General features: G+C 38.2%; 1 long non-coding RNA gene across 2 annotated transcripts in view; it reads right to left on the bottom strand.

The window, feature by feature from the left end:
• LOC108231299 overlaps window positions 1-22142 on the bottom strand; it is a 39533-nt gene that overhangs the window by 5551 nt on the left and 11840 nt on the right. The window contains exon 3 of one of the 2 annotated variants that reach the window (XR_005233605.1): window positions 11834-14107. The exons of the other annotated variant lie outside the window; for it this stretch is intronic. This is a non-coding gene — a long non-coding RNA (uncharacterized LOC108231299). Of the gene's footprint in view, window positions 1-11833; window positions 14108-22142 lie in introns of those variants that run through there. 2 annotated transcript variants of the gene reach the window in all.

Below are 22142 nucleotides of genomic sequence, written 5' to 3'. Positions count from 1 at the left end.
TAATAATAATAATAAATTAATACATCAAATAGTTTGAGAGAGTTTCTGTAAAATGGCATGAAAAATTAATATCTTACCTGTTGTAGATAGCTCTTTGAACAACTCTGACTGAGCTAACAGGTATTCTGAGTACTGTGAAAAGTTGATTCCTGCAGACTTAAAACAACTCTAAACTCTAAAATTTTAAAGTTTATTTAAATTGAGTTCTATGGTTATTTGCAGGTACAAATAGCAGCAGTAGATACTTGTAGTACTTCTGGTATAGTCTGTGACACCTCTGGCAGGAATTTCATCTAATTCCTGCTGGAATAACTGTGCAATGTGAAACTGGTGACAGGGGAATGATTCTAAAGATTTTGAGATTTGAGTTGTTTTAAGATGCCTGCAATCCAACTGGGTCTTTGCCCTCTTCAAAGGAGCTATTAGCTCATTAATTTGACCAAAATGAAGCTCTATTTCTCCAAATTCAGATTGCTGAAAGAGCTATCTACAACAGATAAGATATTCATTGTTCATAACCTTTCCATGAAACCCCACATGGAAAGATCTGAACCACTGCTTTAAGCAACAATCAAAATTGGTGAGCAGATAATTTTAAATAGTGCATTTCCAGGATATGTAATGTAAAGAAAAAAACATGCAAATTGATTAACAGGTGGTTCATTTTGTTAGATTATTTCATGAATTAACCCTCATGCCCTGAAGCTTGTTAAAACAGTCAAATGCTGCTTTACTCTTTCCTGTGCTGCGTTCATTTTCGCTTACACTAAATCAAAAAAATGTGTGCGCTTTAGGTTAGCGTGCAGCTTTATCAGTTTTCTTCCCCTCATAAGCCTGTGGATTTATTCTCTTGGTAGTGCTTTGCTTAGTAGACAATAGTCCTGCAACTATCAGGGGCCAAGTCATTATCTACTGCTCAGCAGGTGTAGACATTATTGAAGTGTTGAACTAATGATATGTAATGAGCTCTCTGTGACACATGTCTAGCCACCCTTACTATCATGGGGCCCATTAATATATAACAGCCTCATAATTAGTTTTGTTTGAAAGCCAAATCAACACTTATAAATCTTTCAAGGAATACTGAAGTTGTGTTTGTATGCAGTTTTTCAATCTTTTAACATCTACTTGGTCATTTTATTTTTTGCATGAACTTGGCAGTGCGCCCATATCTCGAAATCAAAGGTATTACCCATGCACACAAATGACAAGTGGCCTTTAAAAGTGTGTGTATTTACAGTTAGAACTATTTTTCTTTATTAAACAAACATTATTCAATGACAAACAGAGAAACAAATCATTAGTGTTGGACTTTTCGGTTTGCTCGACAAAATTCAAAGCCCAGGACACAAATAGAAGGCCGTCTTAAAAATTTATACTGGAAATGGTTTTGATGTTGTGCCCCACTGCAAACACTTTCAGCATTCTGCAGGTTGCATAGCAACAGCAAACAAAAGCAGGACCCATCTCAAGTTTCCCGTGGAGCGGCCGGTCCGGCGCGCCTTTGATCTTGACTGGGAAAATAGCTGAGTGGGCACTACTTGCATTTGTCTTTCATTTACTCCAGCTTCCCCCCTCCCCAAAACGTTCACTAAAACAGCCAAATCTTCATCTGTCCCCAGCAACCAATACCCCTCCTGGATAATCAGCCATGGCAAGGGTAGACATTGATGCACTGCTTAGTTAAAACGGGATGTTGTTTTGTTTTGTTGAGTAGTTTCTACCTTTAATAGTCTGCCTTTTGTGGTTGCATTGAGCATAAAATTGAGAGGAAACCGACTACTATAGCCTTCATTCCCATTTTCTCCTGCAGAATTTATCAACCTGCGCCCCAAGACATTCAAGTTGAAGCCTCACAGAACACTGAAAGCATCCTAATTTTGCCTTTGCGAGTCCTCTAAGCATGATGAACTACTAACCTGAGAGAATCATTTGTATTCCTTTAAAGTACCAATGCCAACTGAAAATCGGGCACACATTAGAGCTGATGTGGATTTTAAAAAGTCACAGGGTTGCTACAGAGTGCAAGCATTTAAACAAAAAAAAATGAGACTGTCGAAAGGAAAAAAACATTCACAACCCACTTCTGAGTGTGAATTAATGCTTTTAAAGGAAATTTGAGAAATCAAAAAAAAAAAAAAATTCTCATTCTATGCATTTACATGACCAAAGCTGGATTGTGAAATTCATCTTAGGGCTATTGAATGTAATCTTACACTGCTTAGCTCTGCTTTGCTCTCATCCAAACAACTCAGACAGCTTGGAAGATTAAACAAATTGAAGAGTTACACACTGTTTTGGTATAATTTACTGTAATTGATGTTTTTATCTAGTGCTGAGGTCTTTAAAAGCAATTGGTTTTGTTTGTAGAAAGGCATGCAGCCCAGTAGGGTGTATTGACTTAGGTTGTTGACTAGTGCTGCTGCACTGGCATCTTTTAATGCTCTCCCATTGTTTGACTAAATGACTAAGTTTTCTCTAAAGCTAAAAGCAGACTCTTCTAACTGAAGAAAATGTACGTCAGAATATGTTTATACTCGCTCTAAAAGACCACGTTCTCATTTGGCCAGATTTACACATCTCGTAATTACAAGAAAAATATATTTTGCCAGCCTCTAACCTACATGAATGTCAGCAAATGCAGCTTATAAAGCAGTTAGCGCAGAAACATCTATTAGCTTTAGATTTATAGATATAAATATTTACAGTTCAACCAATTAACATGAGGTTTATCCAATCAACTATCAGGTATTGTTGACATCTGTGTGCATTTTAGACATTTGATATGGACATTTTAGAGAATTTGATTTAATGCTTAAAATATAGCTTACATTAATCATTGCTATAATAAAGGGATTACCTAAATCATGACCTCAGTCTAATCCAAGCACAAAGCCCTCGATAAAACTTTACAACATCTGCTTTATGCTTTCTAAAGTTTGCATTCTTGATTTGCTGCAAATTTAAAAAAGCAACATATGGAAAAAAAACAGTAATTTGTCATTTAAACAGATAAATCTGTTGAAATTTCTTGTTTAATTTCTTGATTATTTTGAGATAGGTGTTTAGATAATCCCAAGAGTTTATATAATCTGAAATCAGTTTTATAAGACTTGATCCAGCAGTCACAAACAAAATCTTTAAAATTAGGATAAAAGTTTTTATTAAACCTGAAAAATGTGAAAACAAAATATGTTGAACAGTTACACTATACTTTATCTTGTCAATAACATAATGAAAAACTACAAGGCAAGTTGTTTTAAATATATAGTAGTTGCACAAAAGTGTAAATCTGTGCAGCTGTAGGTGGTGCTTTTTATGACACCACCACCCACTGATTCCCTCCCTGTTTGGGATCTGACAATTAGGTGGTTTTATTTATCAGTGTAAAAATAAACACAGTGAATTTTAATGATAGGAAATACTATATCTAATAACAACCTAAACTTGTTTCAGTGTTAATGAAAAATGTATTAATTACAAATAGAAAAAAAAGCTCTATAGCTGAGACAAAACTGTCTGTTCTTGAAGATATTCTGCTGTTTGATCGGTAGGTTGTGTGGAGGTTTTGAGGTTCTGTTAAGCAGCTTGTGCAACATTATTCTTTCTACAATCAGCTTTAGGGGTTCCAGAGCGGCCCACAGCACTGAGCCAGCTCTCTATCAGTTTGTTCAGTTTCTTTGAGCTGCTGGCTCTGATGCTGCTGCTCCAACGCTGACAGACTTCTGGAAGCTATGCAGGAGCTGCTGTGTTTCTTCTTGTGAACAGCCTCAGCGGAGCATTTCCAGTCAAGTTAGTTGTCCAGATGAACACACATATAGCCACTGTCTCCTCTTAACTTATGGAAACAGTGTTTAGCTCATCCTTCAGATCTGCGGTTATCTGCTTTGTCTTGTTCACATTCAGCATTAGCTGGCTGTTTTCACAAAATGACACAACAGTTTTTAAACTCTATTTTATGGCCAGTGCTACGACACTCTTAACTGCAAAGTCCTGTCATTAGATATAAGTCTGGAAAAGCAACAATCAGGCTCTTGCAGCCTCACTGGATTTCCAAACCTAAACCAAATGTTGCATTGAAAGTAGAAAATATTTTTAAAGTTGAAACTGGGCGTTTTCATTTTGATGGAAGGACATCTTACAAAAAGGCTTGGAACAGTTCATGAAATTCTTTACTATTGCAAAAAACAGAGGAAGTGAACAGTCCACAATGGACTGGTAAAACCAAATCACAAAGAGAAACACTCTCTAATAAGGGCCCTTTTAAAAATTATTTATTAATGCTTTATAAATAGGTTATTTATTAGTTTTTAAACATTTCATACATATGAAACAAGCTCACTATTTGGCAAGATCAAATGCTATTTTTTTATACATTAAGGTAAATGTAATTCATTGTTCAGCTTTTTGTCCTTTTTTTCCTAAATTACTTTATTTGTCAAAACAAACTTTGCAACCACAAATGCTCATAGTGCTTACATACAAGTAACTTGTGATACATGCTTGAGTTATAAATTCTAAATTATCAATAAATAAGTAAGATCTTGCCAAATACTGAGCCAGCTTCAGTATATGATCAGTACATTATGATTGTTTTATAAATGATAGTTAATGCTTTATAAAGTGTTTACAAACTCACAAATAACCTATTTATTATGCATTAATAAATACTTTGTAATTTGGCCCTTATAATTAATTTGCTTAGTGGTCAGTGCCTCAGTCTTGTAATCTTGAGGCCGCAGGTTCAAGCCCAGGTTGAATCATGAAGAGCATCTGCCGTAAAACAATTGCCAAATCTTTTGTGTGAAGTTCGCTCGCTGGTGACCCCTGAGGAAGGGACCTGCTGAAAGGAAAACAACATAAAGAAGAGGTAACGGAAAGAAGAGGGCTTACCTTTTCACTGCTATAAAGAGTTCTTTAACATAGAGATCTGTATTATTTAAAAAAAGGTTTGTTGTTTGTTTAAATTTATATAAATGGAATAATTATATTACATTGATGACATGACAATCCAGTGTATTCAGCAAAGATGCTTTCTAATTTTTAACAATTGTCCTTCAAAAGACTTTACCAAAAAATTTAAAATTTTAATTTAATGCATTTTAAGAAATACTGCAACCCCATTTTGGAAATAAACAAGAATAAACTGCACATAGAAAACACAATGTTTGAAAAAACCTGTTGCTGAATTAACCAAAGTTTAATAAATTTCTCAATAAGCTTCAAATAAACAAGTAATGTGTTCCAGATTTTTTCCCTGAGAAGTGTTATGCAGTCCTGAAAGGGATGTTAGTGTTTTAATAAATGTCATGTTTTGGATCACTCTCACCACTAATAAAATATCAGTTTTAGCTGAAACAAGCAGCTGTTTTTGTTGGAAAAGCTTCACTTGTATATCTGTGCCAAATAACTGTCAGCTGAGTACAGAAGAAAATTTAGCAGCCAGTGCTGTTTCCCTTCGGAGCTGGTGGAGAATTTGACACCACAAATGAAACTAAAGAATGTATTGAATTCATGCATTTTCTAGGCAGAGAGAATATTTTTTCAAATGAATATCTTTATTGCCGCATAACACTAGAGACAATTCCTAAAAATGTACTTTTATATTTGTTCTTTTTTTTGTTTCACATTTTTTTATTTAAGATGCAATTTTGTAGATATAGTATGCTACTTTATTAAAGGTGCTTCTACAAAACATGCAATTAATTCAAAAACAGAAAACAAAACATTTCACCTGACAGTGTTATGTTAGCTATGCTCCCCATTGGTGCTGTTTGTGTATTTTTCACACTTGACAGAGTATAAAAAAGTCATTTGTTCTAGATGCTTCTTTGTGAGGAACACTCATTCCAGCTGCTTCCTATTTTGGGCTGTCAAAGCAAAGAAGCTGCAGAAGAGCAGGCTTTTACATTCCTTCAGAAGCTTTTTGTGGAGGCAGCTACGGTTTTCATATTCAAAACATGTAGAGGAAAAAACTTGTCCCGTCTCTTTTTACAAAGCTGTGTGTACTTTCATCTGTGTACATCTTAGTCACGGAAAAGCCACAAAAAATCATAATATTTATGGTATACAGTCACATTGCTCAGCAAACTTTTATAAAAAATGGCCCACGCTGACCAATAAAACAAAAAACACAATAGTCATATTAGTATTAAGTCATAATGGAGGTAAAAACACTGAAACAGGTTTCCCTCTTTCCCCTTCCCCCCAAATGCAAGGGAAACTATTTTAAATGTAGCACATTTAGGATCCTAAATCCAACAGTGCCATTAACATCATCAGGTATCTTTATATAACCTCTGAAAGAAACTAAAGCTCGTCTTAACCTCACACTGAGTTGCAGACTGAACGTGACATTTGATGACAATGTTCAGGTGCATTCAGGTATTAATAATCACTTGAGCCCATTTACTGTCACCTTAATTTACATGCTTGTATAATGTTAAGGTAGGTGGCAGGTGTCAAAGTAATGTGTGTGAATGTCAGGATGCAGGATTTCTCAACAAAACAGTGTGTTGTAACAAGATAAGATGTTTTACTCACTGTATGAACCCATTCCAGTGTTTAGGCTCGTTATAATGGGAAGGTATGGCTTCCCCCTTTTTTCTTTTCTTTTTTCTTTTTTCTTTTCTTTTCTTTTCTTCAACATTAAAAAGAAATTCATCCCAGGTTCTGCTTGAAGGTTGTTAATGGTGCCTAAGCTGAGAAATGCTTCACTGGTGTAATTTAGAAACTTATAGAGTTATTTCAACTAAAGTCATAAAACAGAGTTACTGTTTCTAAGAGCTATATTTTTTTTCTATGAATTGAAAACAGATATCTTAGTGTTTTACATTGCAATCCAAATTTGTATTTGTACTTTTAAAATTTGATTAAACATTTGCATTTAATAGGCTTTTTTCAGTTTTAAATCTGTATTTTTATAATATAAATTCTGCTCTGGAATCCTTGTTGCTCATGTGATTCCTTAGTCAAGAAAGACATTGAAATATTTATGTTCATTATGATTTTACCCGTGTGTGTGTGTCTGTTTTTTCCATAAGTAAAATATCTCATGAACCACTGAACAGATTTTAATAACATTTCTGAGAGTAATCGTTGAATATATATCTACAACTGATTAACTTTTGGACTTAATCTAATTAAAGATGGCCATCTCAGCTAATCAACCTGAGCCTACACAAAAATGATTGCAAAGTTGTTAATTTTCCAGATGCTGAGCTAAATTTGGCATGAAAGTAGCTGAGAGTCATTCACAACACATACTCCACATACTCCTCTATTAACAGATCAAGCAAGATATTGCAACATCGCGTGAGATTGCACATAATGTTATTTTCAAGGTTCAACCAAAATGTCTATAACACCATCATTTCTCCATCTGATCTTAGTCTAAAACTCTGACATGAAAGGTGGTGGGCATTATGTATTCATAAGCATTCATTGGCCTCAGTCATGACAGCAACACTTCCAAACTGTATTTAAAACATTTTTTTTCCTTATTTAATGGGATAGAAATAAAAATATGTATCTTAAAGAGTTTTTGACGTACAGGTTGAGACAATGAAATTACATAAATGTGATGAGAATGCTTTTTCAAGCAGATGGAAGCAAAGGGGGTATTATAATATTCAAATTGACATCATTAGCATTTTTACAATATGCATTTGACATATGATGTGATCACTGTTGCTCACACTAAACATCAACACCAACACTCACAGTAGGTAGTAAGCTATTTAACAATGCAAAGTCAGTTTTCTGGAATTTAGGCCACACCTACACAGAAACAAGACTATGAGGTCTGTGCTATTTTTAACCTCTGCGTGTTTTTTTCTCCTTCAGGGCAAAGTCTGTAGGTTCCCTCCCTATTTCCTAAAAATTCCTTGGAATCTCTCGATATAGAAAGACCGCCTAAAGCTTGCATGCCAATTTAGTGAGATGCAAAGACAACACCATCTCAAGCTGTCAGCCTATATGCTGTGTACACTTGGAAGAAATCAGTGTCTGTTTGTGCCATATAGAATTATCACCTCTTATCTATATGACATTTCTGGAAAGAAAAAAAAAACAAAACAATTATGGCACAGACGGAGTGGGGGTGGGGTGGCATTTGTCAGTGCTCTCATTGGGGTTCAAAAGTAGAATATAAAATGTCTGTCTTTGTCTGATCCAACACATTTTTATTTTTGTAACTGAGAAATCTGTTCAGGGACCCCAACATTTTTTTTTCCCAACTGTCAGGGTGTCATTCGTCTGGAAGAGGAAAAAAAAAGTGAAACTGAAATCCCACCCCCAGTCCGTCTGTACGCTGTGAGGTTAGCTGTTGCAAACATGCAAGGTGGAGGTGTGTATGGGAGGCACATTTCTACACTTTAAACACAATCACGTCATGGTCACCCAGCCATGCAGAGAGCACTTTGGTGGATGTCCTGACTGTCTCTTTGACATTACTTCCCCCTGTTGCCTCATCCTCTATCAATGACCACTGACTTTTAGGAAGGCGAAGCAGTCAAACTCGAGAGTGCTGTCCCTCTTGATTCAGATGTTAACCTTCACTGCAACCCCTTGCTCTTTAGCATCATTTTTTTTCCTTCCCCTTGTTCTCATCCTCTTCCTTATTCTTATTTTCCTCCCTCCTTTGGCTTCTCTTCACCAGCAGCCTGCACAGTGAAGCCATCAAGCCATTAGTGAGTCCCGGTGCTGATAATGAAGCCACAGAGGTGGTCTGAACCAGTGTGGCACTGGAGCTGGAGCACAGGAGGAAGGTAGATTAGGATAATTACCTTTTCCATGGGAGCACAATGAAGAAGAACATCTCACTTCCTGCAGGCCTTGATTGGCAAAGGGGTACAGTATAATCAGGTGTGACACCCTTTGCTCAGAAAAGGAAAGAATAGAGATGAAATAAATTATGAATAATAGCTCAAATAATTAAAATAAGAAACAATGTGACCTTTTGGTCATACGTTGTTAGTCTCTATTTTTTCCTGCGTGTATGTGTTTATTTGTTTGTACAGCTGTGGTTCAGGTCTCTCACACATACTGTTGGAAACCCTAAATATGCACTCTCATGAAGACTTTGAAGAATCTCTGAGGTCAGGTTTTAAATTATGGTCTGAACCCACAACCAGGCATTTTCACTGCTACTCCTGTAAATCCATTTTCCACACAATGCATTTCAAATCAAAGCAGCGTCACCATAACACGCCTTAGGAAACATTAAGCCATAGTGCGTTACTTTCATGTACGATAGCATAGCCCCTGTACGCTTTGATGTGCTCACTTTTTTTTAATGCTTTATTAATAATAACACACTGGCTTCTTCTCACATCACCACCAGCTTCTGCTGCTCCCTTCCTCTCTTTCTGAACCACATCCTTCATTCTTTCCATGCCTCAGCTGCTTCATCCCTCCCCAGCCCCTGAGCCCTGTCTCAGGATTGGCCCGTTTGGGTTTTAGGAGGGGGATTAAGGGGTCTCGAGATGAAGGAAGTGACAAAGACCTATCAGAGGGCAGAGAGTGCGCCCGTCATTGGCTGCAGAAGAAATCAAACACATCATAATTTTTTGCAGCTCTCTGAGTGCTATATATTTTATTTTTTTGCCTAGAGATGGGGCGGGGGGATGAGGGGTGGGGGGGCATGAAGGAGGAAAGGCAGGGTGGGGGAAAATTTGAGTTTCTGTTTGTGAGTTTGTTTGCTTGTGTGTGCATGCTTACATGTCAGTAAACACAGAAACTCTCAGGGATGAGCATGTAGACACTGATAGTACTCACCTCCTCCGATTTTGGCCAAAATACAAAGCAGCCTGCGCATTTCTGCTGTTGTCCAGGATGAATATCATGAATGGGGTGCCTGATTCATTATATTCTGAATCACCTAATTTTTGTCAGCTTCATCATTGGCTGTTTTCTTATAACTGGCAAAACCCCAAAAAAGTACAGAGTACAGTTTTAAAATCTCCTTATTAGACTGTTTCTATTTAATCTTAGTATGCGGTGTATGCTTTTATCAATCATTCTCTTACATGAGAATTAATATCAAGGTTTAACTATTTTTCAACAAGATGTTTTTTTAAGCTGATTATATAAAATATCCTTGTAAAACCTGGTGTGCACTCTCCCAGTATGCCCTTGATTTTTTTAGTTGATTTTGGCTGTAAAATGACTAGGAGCTGCCCCCACTCTCTCCTCCTCACCCATAATAGATCTGAGTGGTCTGAGGGCCCTCAAAGGGGCACCTGGCTCGCCTCTCTGCTATCCCTGGCTCAATCGATTACTGAGGCCATCTCAGCGCAGAGACCAGGGGTCAGCTTCAAAGGCATCCTGCCCACTTCCTGCCACCTGGTGTTTCATATTGGACGAAGGGTACATTTTCTTCCCTTTCCAGTCCCTCCAGCCTGCGTTACTTCTTCACGATGAACAGGTTAAGGACACAGAGCCAGTACAGCTCCTCCCTGTGATCTCCTGCTGCCTGCTCCCAAGACACCCAAATGCAGAGAGAGGGTAAGAGATCAGTCCCACACAAACACAATCACACCACCATTTGATGTGAAAATCTGCTTTTGATTTAATTATAGCCCGAGAATGCGCATCTCTCTACAATGAAGCAATTTGACAATTTTTTGGCCAGGGTTAGATTTTCATTTGTATCTGCTGGCACGGGTCATATGACCTTAAATCTCTTATCAAGACTTTTTTTTTTCTTACCATAAATATATTTGTAAAATTTCCTCAATTCAGTGAATGACAAAATAATCACATCAACAACAAAAACAATATTTAATGCATGCAATTTAATCACATTACGTTATGCGTATCATTGCTATGTTTTTACAGCTCAATTTAAATTAGGCAGTGGCTTTGTTTACACTAATCAGTCACAAGATTGTGACCACTGACGGGTAAAGTAACACGATTTATGTTGTTCCAACAGAATATTCTGCTGGAAAAACCTGCAACCTGGCTTTTAAATTAATTTTATTTTTAATATTACTACCTATCTAAACATTTCTGAAGACCAACCGAACTTGTCGACATAATCTCAAACGTTACAATGAGTCTGAGGGATTCATCCATCCTCTGAATTTGCAAAATCTAATCTGATGGCAACTGTAGGAAGCAAGTTTATTTCAAAAAGATCCCACAACTTTTAGGGTGTATATTGCTATTATCCTGGTACCAGACACTTCAGGACAGCTTCAGCTTTTCCTGACTGGTCAGAGCTGCTTAAGGTGGCAACTGTTAGGTAGGTGGTCATATTGTTTTGGCTGATCAGTGTATAATAGAGTGATAAATTAAAACCCTTCTTGGCTCTCACTTGGAGCATGTTTCATTATTAACTGATCAACAGATCTGCTGTGGTATGAATAACTCTCTCTTTCCCTGTTGGTCCCGTAACAAATGGCAGGGCGTTCGGACACACATTTGTATCTCCATCAGGGCTGTCGTACATTTTGCTCCAAGAATACATATTAATCAATTGCAATTTTCTTTTTCCATTTTTTTTTTTTTTTTTTTTTTTTACTGTTTATGAAGCTCGGCCATCCCCCCACCCCCCCAATACGTTAGCAGATCTCAGTATGTCCACTTCTCTTGTGAACAGGGATGAGAAGGAGAAAGAGGGAGAGGAAATAAAGGTCTGAGGAGTTTGGCAACGACAGGATGGAGGCTGAGACAGATGGCATGAAGTCTGCAGCACTCTGGCGTGGCTTGCCTGGTGCTAAAATCCTCCTCTCTCACATTCCAACAAATCCTACCAGGAGGCTGGGGAGTCTGTCACACCACTCCAAGGATCCACACGGCTCCCCTTCTCCCTCTTCCCCCACCAATAAATGCCCCCTCCCAACAGTCTCAGAGTCTCTGACCACTCTATATCACATTTCTGCTTTTTTTATTCTCATCAGTGCATACATATTCACACATAAACATATAAAGGTGTATCAATTGGACCTTCACAGAGCTGATAAGATAAATAGCACCAGGGGTGCAGATAAGAAAAGAGGCCTCATGACTGCTCTTGTGGGGTGCATAATTTGGAGAAGTGGCCTTTACTGTGATTCCAGTGTACAAATCGTATTCTGGACCAAATCTTGAGAGAAACACTGTACAATCCATTTACATTAGAGGACGAAGACATAAGAAGCTTTCTGATTAGTCTCACCACAGCCTGCATCAGGCCAAAGTGTTGAGCAGAGACAGAGTTAACCCAGTATCAGTCCAAGCAGCTCAGTTCAAGGCTTCCTGTGGGTCTTTAAATCCAAAGTGGACAATGAGTGTGACTGTGATTACATACTTAGTACAAAAACCAGAACTTGATCACAGACTCTTCGACAACTTCACATCCAGATACTGAACTGCTGGATTTCATTTTAACGTCTAAAATGTGCTTTCTTTTTGCCATCTCTGAATGGCTCATCTCATAAGAACAATCTAATTTATTTTACGCTCTGCTCTCTCTCTCTTTCTCTCTCCCCATGTTTCTTTCTCCTTGTCTTTCTGCCTGCCTTCTGTTTGTTCTAATGAATGACTTCTGAGATAACGTACTGCTGCGAGGGGGGTTACAAAGGGCCTCAGAATCACATTACTGTTAATGATAATAAAAAGAACAATCTGCACTAAACCGCTTGGATGTTTTCCTTTCTCTCCCCATATGGACTGAATGTTTCATCTGCAATTGTTTTTAAGTATTGTCATGTTTGAAAGTTGGTGCAATTAAAATGCACTCTAAACATTGTTTTGTGTTTTGATGCAAGCATTCTCTATTGACATAAAAAAAGGGGGTGCTCTGATAAAAAGTATACAGCGATGCGCCATCTGGGTTACAAAGTGCATGCACAACATTAGGCACCGAGATGGTGCAGCAGAACAAAATATTCCCTACGGTAACATTTTAAGTGCTCAACGAATACCAAAAACATTTAAACTGCAACACAGTACTTCTAACAACTAAAGAGCTATGCTGGTGCAGGGCTTTGTTCATGTGGCATCAACATTTACCAGACAAGGGTTTACATTTTCACAGCTTTTGTCCAACTTTATAAAACATAATTTAAAGGAATGCCAAGGAATTATTTTTAAAACGTCTCAATATAAACTTTTCTTTTGTTTAAACACGTGCAGTTCTAAAAAGTTGCATTTTCATCACCCAACAGAAAAAACTCGTACTGAAACAGCTTGAGAAAAAAAAAGTTTTGAACCCAAAACACTTCAAGTCACAGCCCCAGCTTTGTCTTGGCTTTCAACAGGTCATCACATCATCATATGCAGGGGATATTTAGATGAATGTGACATTCACAAGTGGATTATTTGTGACTTTCCCTCCCACCACCGCAGAGACAGAGTTGCTGGCCGTCCTTTCTGCATGGCAGGGCAGCGTGGTGTCCCCAGGCTCCTTGGCGCTGCAGCTGTCACCCACGGATGGGAAAGTGGTGGGGTCGGTGGCTCCGCCGCGTGGCTCCTGGCAGCATTCCTCCCATCCTGGCCTGGTGAAAGGGCAGAGATGGGGAGCCCAGTCTCGCAGTGGACTGATCCAGGGCCAGACCTCCATTAGCCACCGTCAGAGCCAAAGGTCAGCTAAGGCCAATGGACGGGTCCTGCTCACGCATCCTATGGAGTGACTCACTCTCACATCCAGGGAGTGAGTCCTTGTCACTTTGGACACAGAAGAATGACCACTCCTCTCAGAAAAGCTGACCCCTCCCCGATGAGTTGATGCAAACCACTCAGTCACATCTCTCTTAATTTTTTTGGTTTGATGTCAGCCACGTTATATATTATTGTTGCTTTTAGTGATATTGCTTTCTATCTCCTGCCAAATTAAAAAAAAAAAAAAAAACCCTTCCCTGTAATTTTCTCCAACAGAAATTGCTTAATAAATGAGCAGGCCCTGATTTGCACTGATGATCACAAAGCAACACAATTGCTTCAAATTGCTCGCACCACATCCTTCTCATCACTGAGTGGCAACTGCTGCCTGGTGTGGCTTACATGGATTCAGCCAGGCTGTGAAAGGGGGATAATTGTAGTGCTAAACGCTGTCGAGGCTGACAGGATCCATTTCTTGACTTGTCAAGGGCAGCAGAGATAGAGTGGGTCATTCCGGGGTCTGTACACAGAGAGGCAGATGAATTTATTTTCAGCAACATATGTGCACACATGTGGACACATGAATACACACACACACACACACACACACACAGACAAAATCAGGCACACTCCACATAGAGATGATTGTTTCTTGCTTCTCTCATGTTGTGTGTGCGTGTGTGTGTGCTTTTTTTTCTAGCCATAGAGACCTCATCCTGGGAAATTGAGCAATTTCTGATTGAAAATAGTACCGGTAATTAGAGCACTCACTATTTGTAACTACTTGGCATTGCATTAGTATGCAAAGCTGGCAGCCAGCTTATCTTGGGGAAAACGTTTGTTTCCTTAATTGCCCTCTTAGGACAAAAGTGAACGGTGTGGGTGGGGAGGGAAGAGAGTAAAAACGTTAACGTGCTGCAGAAAGAATGGAGCCTGGTGTGTTGAGGGGATGTGACTCCCTGAACAGAGGGGTTAAACTCCACTAATGGACTGTGCAACACATGCACAGATACACACATGAACACACACACGGACACGGAGTAACTCATACGCCCACGTATGGGCACACTCTTGGATTGGCACATGGACGCCGTCGATACAACCATTGGACCGCACATACCAGGATGCACACTTCGAACTCTATAAAGAGAAAAATGTATGGTACAAAATTAGACATGTAAATGTAACTTTTCGTTGTGCTAATGAATTAAATGTTTGTTTGTTTTTTTGATGAAAGGATCCAAGAGGCATAGCAGGAAACTTGCTTTCTTTAGTTTTCTCATTATGAAGTTTGATCAACTTTCTGTTTGAAACATTTAAGAAACCAGAACTCTCACTTTCAAGTGGAGATACAAAACTTGATGTGAAATTAAATGTCAATTTCATGTCATCTATAGAAGATGGAGCGTTGTTTTTAACACCTCATCAGTGCAGCTAAAAAGTATTTATTATTAGACAACTCCTACACTGCGTCTGTCATATTTCTCATAACTCTTCACATACTGTCCCTTTTTTATGGATGAAACTATCTAAGTTTTGACATAATTGCTGACCTGAAACCTCATGTCCACACAAAAATTTGTATTTAAAATTTCCTTTTGAAAAGTGAGGCAAAATCTTCCAGTTTTTACACTAGTGACTCTACTTTGCTCTCATTTCTCTGATTGTTCAGCAGGTGGACCGGATTGTGAGACATTCATTCATTTCTTAAAACAGAAGAAATGTGGTAGACTTGAAATATTTCTAGCAAATGCAAATTTAAGAAGTAGATTTACGTTTCTCTGCCAACCGTGCTTTCTGAAATTGCCAAGAAAATGTAAATTTTGCACTACATATATATATATTAAAAAAAACAATGCATTTTTTTTCACCAAACATAAATATTGATCTCAATACAGGTTATTTTTTTAAAACAAATTGTGACCCTTTATTATTAAAAACAAACTGCAGTGTAAATTTATATTCTGATAAAGCTGAATCACTTTGCACATGGAGCCATTGATAAGTTCAGATTTTAAAAGATGCAATATTCAAACTGAGCCATGATGGCAGCAAATGTAGAAACGCTGGTCGTCTGCAGTGTTTTCCTCTTCTGAACAGGTGATAACAAAATGTTAAAAGTCCTCATTTGGATTATATTATCTTTTCACAAACAGCCATAAAGGTGCAAAAAAATTAATTCAAACCATTTATCCAAAGTTTCAAATGTGTGACAAAAACAAACAAGCAAACAAAATTAATGGAAAAATCAAACCTTTTAAATGCGACATGATGACCGGAGTTTGTTTATGAATAATTATGACAAAAAATCGCGTTTATATTATATTAAATATTCTTTAGATTGATTTACATGATTTCATTTTCTTTCCTCGATGGGTCGGCAAAACGAAAAAGTTTCAGAATAAATTATCTAAATTATCCTAAGGGCAAAACTTTGCATTTTCGTTGTCTGTAATTTTAGTTTTTTCGAACAGCTCAGTTCTATTCGTATCATTATTACGAAATGTTTTTAAAATAAGTAAATAAAACAGGAAAAAAATGACACAAGCCCCCAGAAGTCGGTGGATTTTGAATCATTCTTCATTGTTTGAATCCAGAGGGAACAGAAACTACAGAGTACCTCAGAGCTACAGGTGAATGGATAAAAAGGAAGACTCTGGGCCTTAAGGCCTTCTCACGTGTTTGTTGCTGAACTTCTCATCTGAAATCCATCTTTAATGCATTGTGTAAATTGTTTTATTTTATCCGTAATATCCAGAATATCCCATCTGTGTCAAACTGTCCGATCATTAAATGTTCCGTTTCCATCTCAAACATCTGTTGCGTTTTTCTCTTTTTCCTGTTTGCGCTCCTAACTTCTAAAGTTAGGGACGTGAATGCTAATCTTTCCTTTCCTTTTTTTCCCCCTTTTGATCAGAGGTAGATGATAGAGGGGGAACATGTTTTCAATTTTTATTCATATATTTAGGTCTTGTAAAAACTCAACACCTTGGACAGGCAGACGCCAGAACTTAAGGACATGACAGAAGCGCATCAGGCGCTCGCAGCCCGCTCCAAAATATTTACAATAAATTTAATTAGGTCTGTTGATATAAAATGAATTAAATAGTTACTGGCATGTTTATTAAATCAGCTATTAATTTTCTGACCAAATTGGACCAAATATGATCATTGCAGGAAATGTGCGCAAATGATCATATTTACACCTCAAAATCCACTGTCCGTGCGCTCCCGTGATCGCGCGGCGGGTGGGCGACGAGACCACACCAAAAATGTGCTCAACGTTGCCACATGTCCTGATAAACGTCACCGAGCCAAAATTAATTAGGAGCATACAATTAGTCGATCCAGATAATTAATTGCGATGGGGGCCATTGTTCATCACTGTCCGGAGAGGAGATCCGAGTTTCATATTTAGGGGTTTAGGATACTGTTTTGGATTATTTTCAATCATTCTGCCTCGTTTAATTAGTGGCAAACCCTGAATTATTCTTATATTTAAAACAGTGGTAAGTTTTTAAAGAAAAAAAAATAACTAAGTTTCCTAATAAAGTTTACATTTTCAGGTAAATTGTAAACAATAGAGCAAAAAACATACGCATAAAAATATAAAATTATTAGAAATAAGAACGAGAGACAAACAAGAAGGCATGGCGGTTTGTGCTCACAGGTTTGTCTCTCTTCGCATCACCGTGTCATCTGAGAATAATAATGAAACGAGCTCTAAAATCATTTTTTTTTCCTGCGAGCTCTGACCGCCTGCAACGTGTCTTCATTTCGCCAAACAAAACCTGCCACATGAATGCTGCTTTGCTTCAAAAGGATCCCCCCTTTTAGCTCATCTCCGGGGAGAGTTGGAGAATGCAAAGACTTCCTTAATGTTGTAAGGGCCAAAATGGCTTTAGGAAAGCTGAATCAGTGTCTGTGTGTACACAACCTGTCCAACAAAAGCGGGGGCTAATCCAGCCCAAATGGCACAATGCACAGGGCCTTGTTTACACGGGTTATACCCACAGAGGGCCTCCGCCTCGTCCTGCCTGCATCGCAGACCTGACGGAGGGACTTCTATTGTTGTTATTTATGATTTAAAATAAATAAATTGATGGCGGAATCAACAGAAAGCAGCTGCAGCAAATCAAACGCAGAAATCATCATTTCATCTTGTAAATCATCACCTTTCACTTATTGAGGAGCCTATGGTTTTTATAGGCTTTTATTTATTTATTTTTATTATATAACAGAAGCCAAATCAGTCGTTTAATTTTTACTTAGGAAAAAAAGTTTGAAATCATCAGAAAGGCAACACGAGTAGGAAATAATACATTTCAGAAACACATAAAATCAAATAACTGTCTTTAGGCCATTTTCTTTAAATTAAACATACAGCTCATTAACTCAAAGCGTCCCGCTGAATAAAAACAGATCCAACCTGAAGATTTAAAACAAGCACAGAGTGGGTTTTGTGCGCAGATTCAAGGCTGAGCTAAGTGTCAAAGCTGAATTAATTAGCAGAAAGGGAGAAGAAACACAGCCACAAACGATTAAAATGTAAGCCAAACATTTTCACCATCAAAATCTAATCTAATATTAGATGTGGGGAACACATAATGTTTGAAAATCTATGATTTCCAAAATGGTTGCACAGTCAGACTCGATTTGTGTTGTTGTTTATTTCTGTGGTAAACTAAAACAAAATGTGAACCACCGTTATTTGTCCTTCCATAAATACTTCACATTAATTTATAAAACAGGCCGATAGGCCCTCGTTGTGTGAATATTCATTGAGGAAAACTAAATGATACGTTTCGCTTATAGTTTATGATACAGAAAATGCTGCAAATTGACGCGATTTTCTGTCTCTGAACAAAGAAAAATTAAACTTCTGGCTTGAAGTCTTTATTTTCAACTTTTACTTAGTAAAACCCAGAAACCAAATGGTTAACAGGCAGATTAAGAGAACAAAGCTAAATAGCTCATTGTCTTTTTTTTATACGTTTTCACTTTGCACCTATATTGACTGTTTAGAAAATGAAGAGGTCTTGCTGCTGCGACGTTTATTTTTTAATTACTTTTATTACAGTCTTAGATTTCCTTTTTAATCCACTTAGAGCCATTTCCATCCTCCCCGCGTCTGTAGGTGTGCTCCACTGTCTCCGTAATTGCATTTTTTTTTTCCAGAAGGGGGTTGGTATAATTACTATGGCGCAGCCAGGTAAATTCCGCTGCTAAATTGAAATATTCTGCTTTTAATCCTCACTAAACCCCAATTCTCAGGACCCGGAGACGTGCGTAAAGAAGAGGAGTCATGCGGAGCTCCCCGTTGCTTCTCCAGGTGAGCGTCGCCTCGCAGGGTGGGGGCGTTGCGGGGGCGGAGAGGAGGGNTCAGCTCTCGTCGCCATAAGCATAAAACAACATTACCACTGATTTATCACTCATCGTTTGGACCCCCCTCGCAGAACTACAGCTTCACCATTTGTGTTTAAAACAGGGGGAAATGTTGCATAATGAGCAGGAAATGAATTGTGGCTGTTGTGGGGATATTTTAAACTTAAATGAGTGTGTCATGAATAAAACTCCCCTGCATCTTTTTTTTTTTTTCTTTTCTTCCTCTAACAGGAGAACAGGTGAGCTTGTTTATGTAAATGAATCCGGAGCTGCATTACTAAAACTGTGCTACTTGTTTTGGATTTGAAAAAAAAAGGAAGTAGCTCCTTGCCAAACATTTAAATTAACATCTTTGTCTTCTTAAAAGCAAAACAGCACAACAAGATTCCCTTTTTTAGTATTTTCACTTTTACAAGAGTAAATATGTGGTAGAAGTTTGCACACTCCACTTGTCATGGTGCAGCCTGAATTTACCTTCTCCATATCTTTAATTTGTAGTCACCAGGAATAAAAGGCTGAAATCTCAGCTCTGGCAGCTCCCATGTCAGTCTTTGCAGGAGTGGGTGACAGAGAACAGCAGGCAGATAGCATGCTAAAATCGCATCACTAGAGACCTCACATCAAAGTAGACCAAACCTCATATTGAGTGAACTTTTAAGCCAGAAATGCTGTGTGACATCAGAGCACCTAAAATGTGACTGTCATGTTTTTTTTTTTCAAACTTTGCTGAACACAAGCTCAAAGACTCAGAGAAGTACTCAGAGGCAAGCACTGTTCAAACACGCGCACTAAGATTAGCAGCCTTTGTCTTACAGGAACCTCAAAGACCAATTAGTCTGAGACGACGGTTGTGACGAATTTGTCAAAAATAAGATGATAGACACCACTTTGGCAAGTGAGCAAACATGGCTGGGGATTTCACTCAAGCGGAGTCATTGACAAGACACTGTCAGAAAATGTGTCAGCTTCAGCAGACCTGCCAGCTGACAGAGATACAGTTTGGGACTGAGACTGATCAATTCCCCAAATGCCAACGAGACATAACAGCACTTTATTTCAAGTAAGAAAAGTATTCTGTCCTTGGATGTATTGTCAACTTTTTATTTGCATCTGAAGCCCTCGACATCCCAAGATAAGAAGTGAAAAAAAAAGGTAAAAAAAAAAAGAAAAACAAACTGTGTTATATTTACCTAGGGGTTTCAAAACTTTAACAAAAGAGTTTGACCTCTCAATTTGGACACAGTAGCGGAAGTGTCTTGTCCTGCACAGGGTTTTGTTGTTTAATGTACACCAATTCAACACCTCCAATGGTTGAACTCATTTTGGGCCACTTTTTTTCTGAAGTGAAATCCAATACTCAAAGCATTTTCCCCTTCAAAGTAGTCTCCTGTTGTGCTTTGTGACCACAATAGTGTCAATCTCATACTTTCAAAGCCTCGTCTCCACGTCAGCGTTGAATAGCTGTCTATATGTGCCTCCGAACGGAGTTAAAGCTTTGATGGCTGGTCTGAAAACAGTTTGAAATATTATGGCAAAAAATTTGGAGTGAGAAAAAAAAATGTATTGATTTGATTTTGCTGCACGTGAAACTTGACCCGTGGTTTGTGAAGTTGCCACAAACTGTTTGGTTGTAACACTTAAAAATGATGGACTTCAAGATAATTTCATCAGCTGTAGGAGGGGAACTCCCAGTCAGCATTTACAAATAGTAATTTATAAATCCATGGATGATATTTTAGAAAATATAGCCTCAAACTGCACATAAACCTACTCAGAATGTGGGAAATGTTGGGTCATTTGTACTCAAACAAGGAAAAAATTCAATTAGTTTAAATTAAATGACATAAAAATATAAAAATAAATGATCAAATTGAAAAAGTTCTTTTTAAAGTTGCTAAAAGAACAGAATAATGTACAGCTGTAGCCCTATTTATTTTAGGTCTACCTAATTAGCCTCAGGATCAAATTTGTGCCACCATGAATCTTGCTTTTACTGATAGAAGTGTCAAAGGCCTGACGTTGGTGGGCATGAAAAAGCTCTTAGAGTTGTCCGAAACAACAGCCATTTCAAAACCTACATGTGAAGCCAAGTGATTGGGGATAATCAAATGACAATGATCAGAAAGAAAAGAAAGAGGCAATCTCAATAAACTTTGTCATTCATCCATTCAAAGTTCAATCATATCAGAGGTGTTTTGCATAACTATGAGACCCTGGTTCTAATCCTCAAAGGGTTTTCGGCCTACTTGGCTTTGCACTGTAGTCATTCAAGGTCGCAACCCGGTAGGAAATATGGGCTGCCATAGCAACACAAAGATGGCCTCTGAAGGCTTAGCATAATTCTCCCCTAATAGAAAAATAACAGCGGCAAATCCCATCCTTAGTGAACTCGCTTATTTGACAGAGGCAGACTCCCACCTGTGAAGCACATAGTCACCGCACCAATGCGCTAAGACTGCGATAAGATGAAAAAGAGCCCATCTCTGGATGGGGATGGGCGGCCTAAGCTCAAGCCAAATTCTTTCTTTCTCTGAAGTGAGTCTCTGGCTAGCTTTGGGTTTTTGAGGCTGGACAATACAAGCTGCCAAATGAATCACACTCTCTATGTAGTACCTAACTTTGAAGTGCTTAAGCCATACTCTGAGAAAAAAAGAAAAAAAAAACTTTTTGGCAGAAGGAGATGGCTTATATGAAGATCAAAATGGTGAATTGTTTCCACCTTCCCCTATGAGATAGTTTAAACTTAAAGAGATTCCTGGAAAGGCCGAATTATTAGGGCATACAGTATATCTGATAAAATCCGACCACTTTTAGTCCTCTCACGGTGTTCTGCTGAGAGTAAAACGGTACTACACTTGCTTAGTAACAGTCTTCTTGATTCTGATCACAAAACATGTGATCCTCCTCCCCCCACTTTGTTGCCATGCAGGTAGCACAGAGATGGATTCTTGTCGCTGTGTGAGTTGCATCAGGATGATGAGCACTGGGGAGAGAATAAATTACCGGCACACTTTAGAGTGGGAGGCATGTAAGTTATCAGTTGCTACAACGGTGCGTTGCTCTCTGCTTATGGAATCACTAATGAGGAGTGATATCCTGCAAAGATGCAACCATGGTGATGGAGGTAAAAATCAAAGGCTTCGTAAAGTCATTATCACAAAAGCTAGCTG

Source organism: Kryptolebias marmoratus, linkage group LG9, assembly GCF_001649575.2.
Source record: "Kryptolebias marmoratus isolate JLee-2015 linkage group LG9, ASM164957v2, whole genome shotgun sequence".
NCBI lineage: Eukaryota > Metazoa > Chordata > Actinopteri > Cyprinodontiformes > Rivulidae > Kryptolebias > Kryptolebias marmoratus.
The sequence above is the reverse complement of the archived record's forward strand: the minus strand, read 5'-3'. Positions and strand labels throughout refer to the sequence as shown.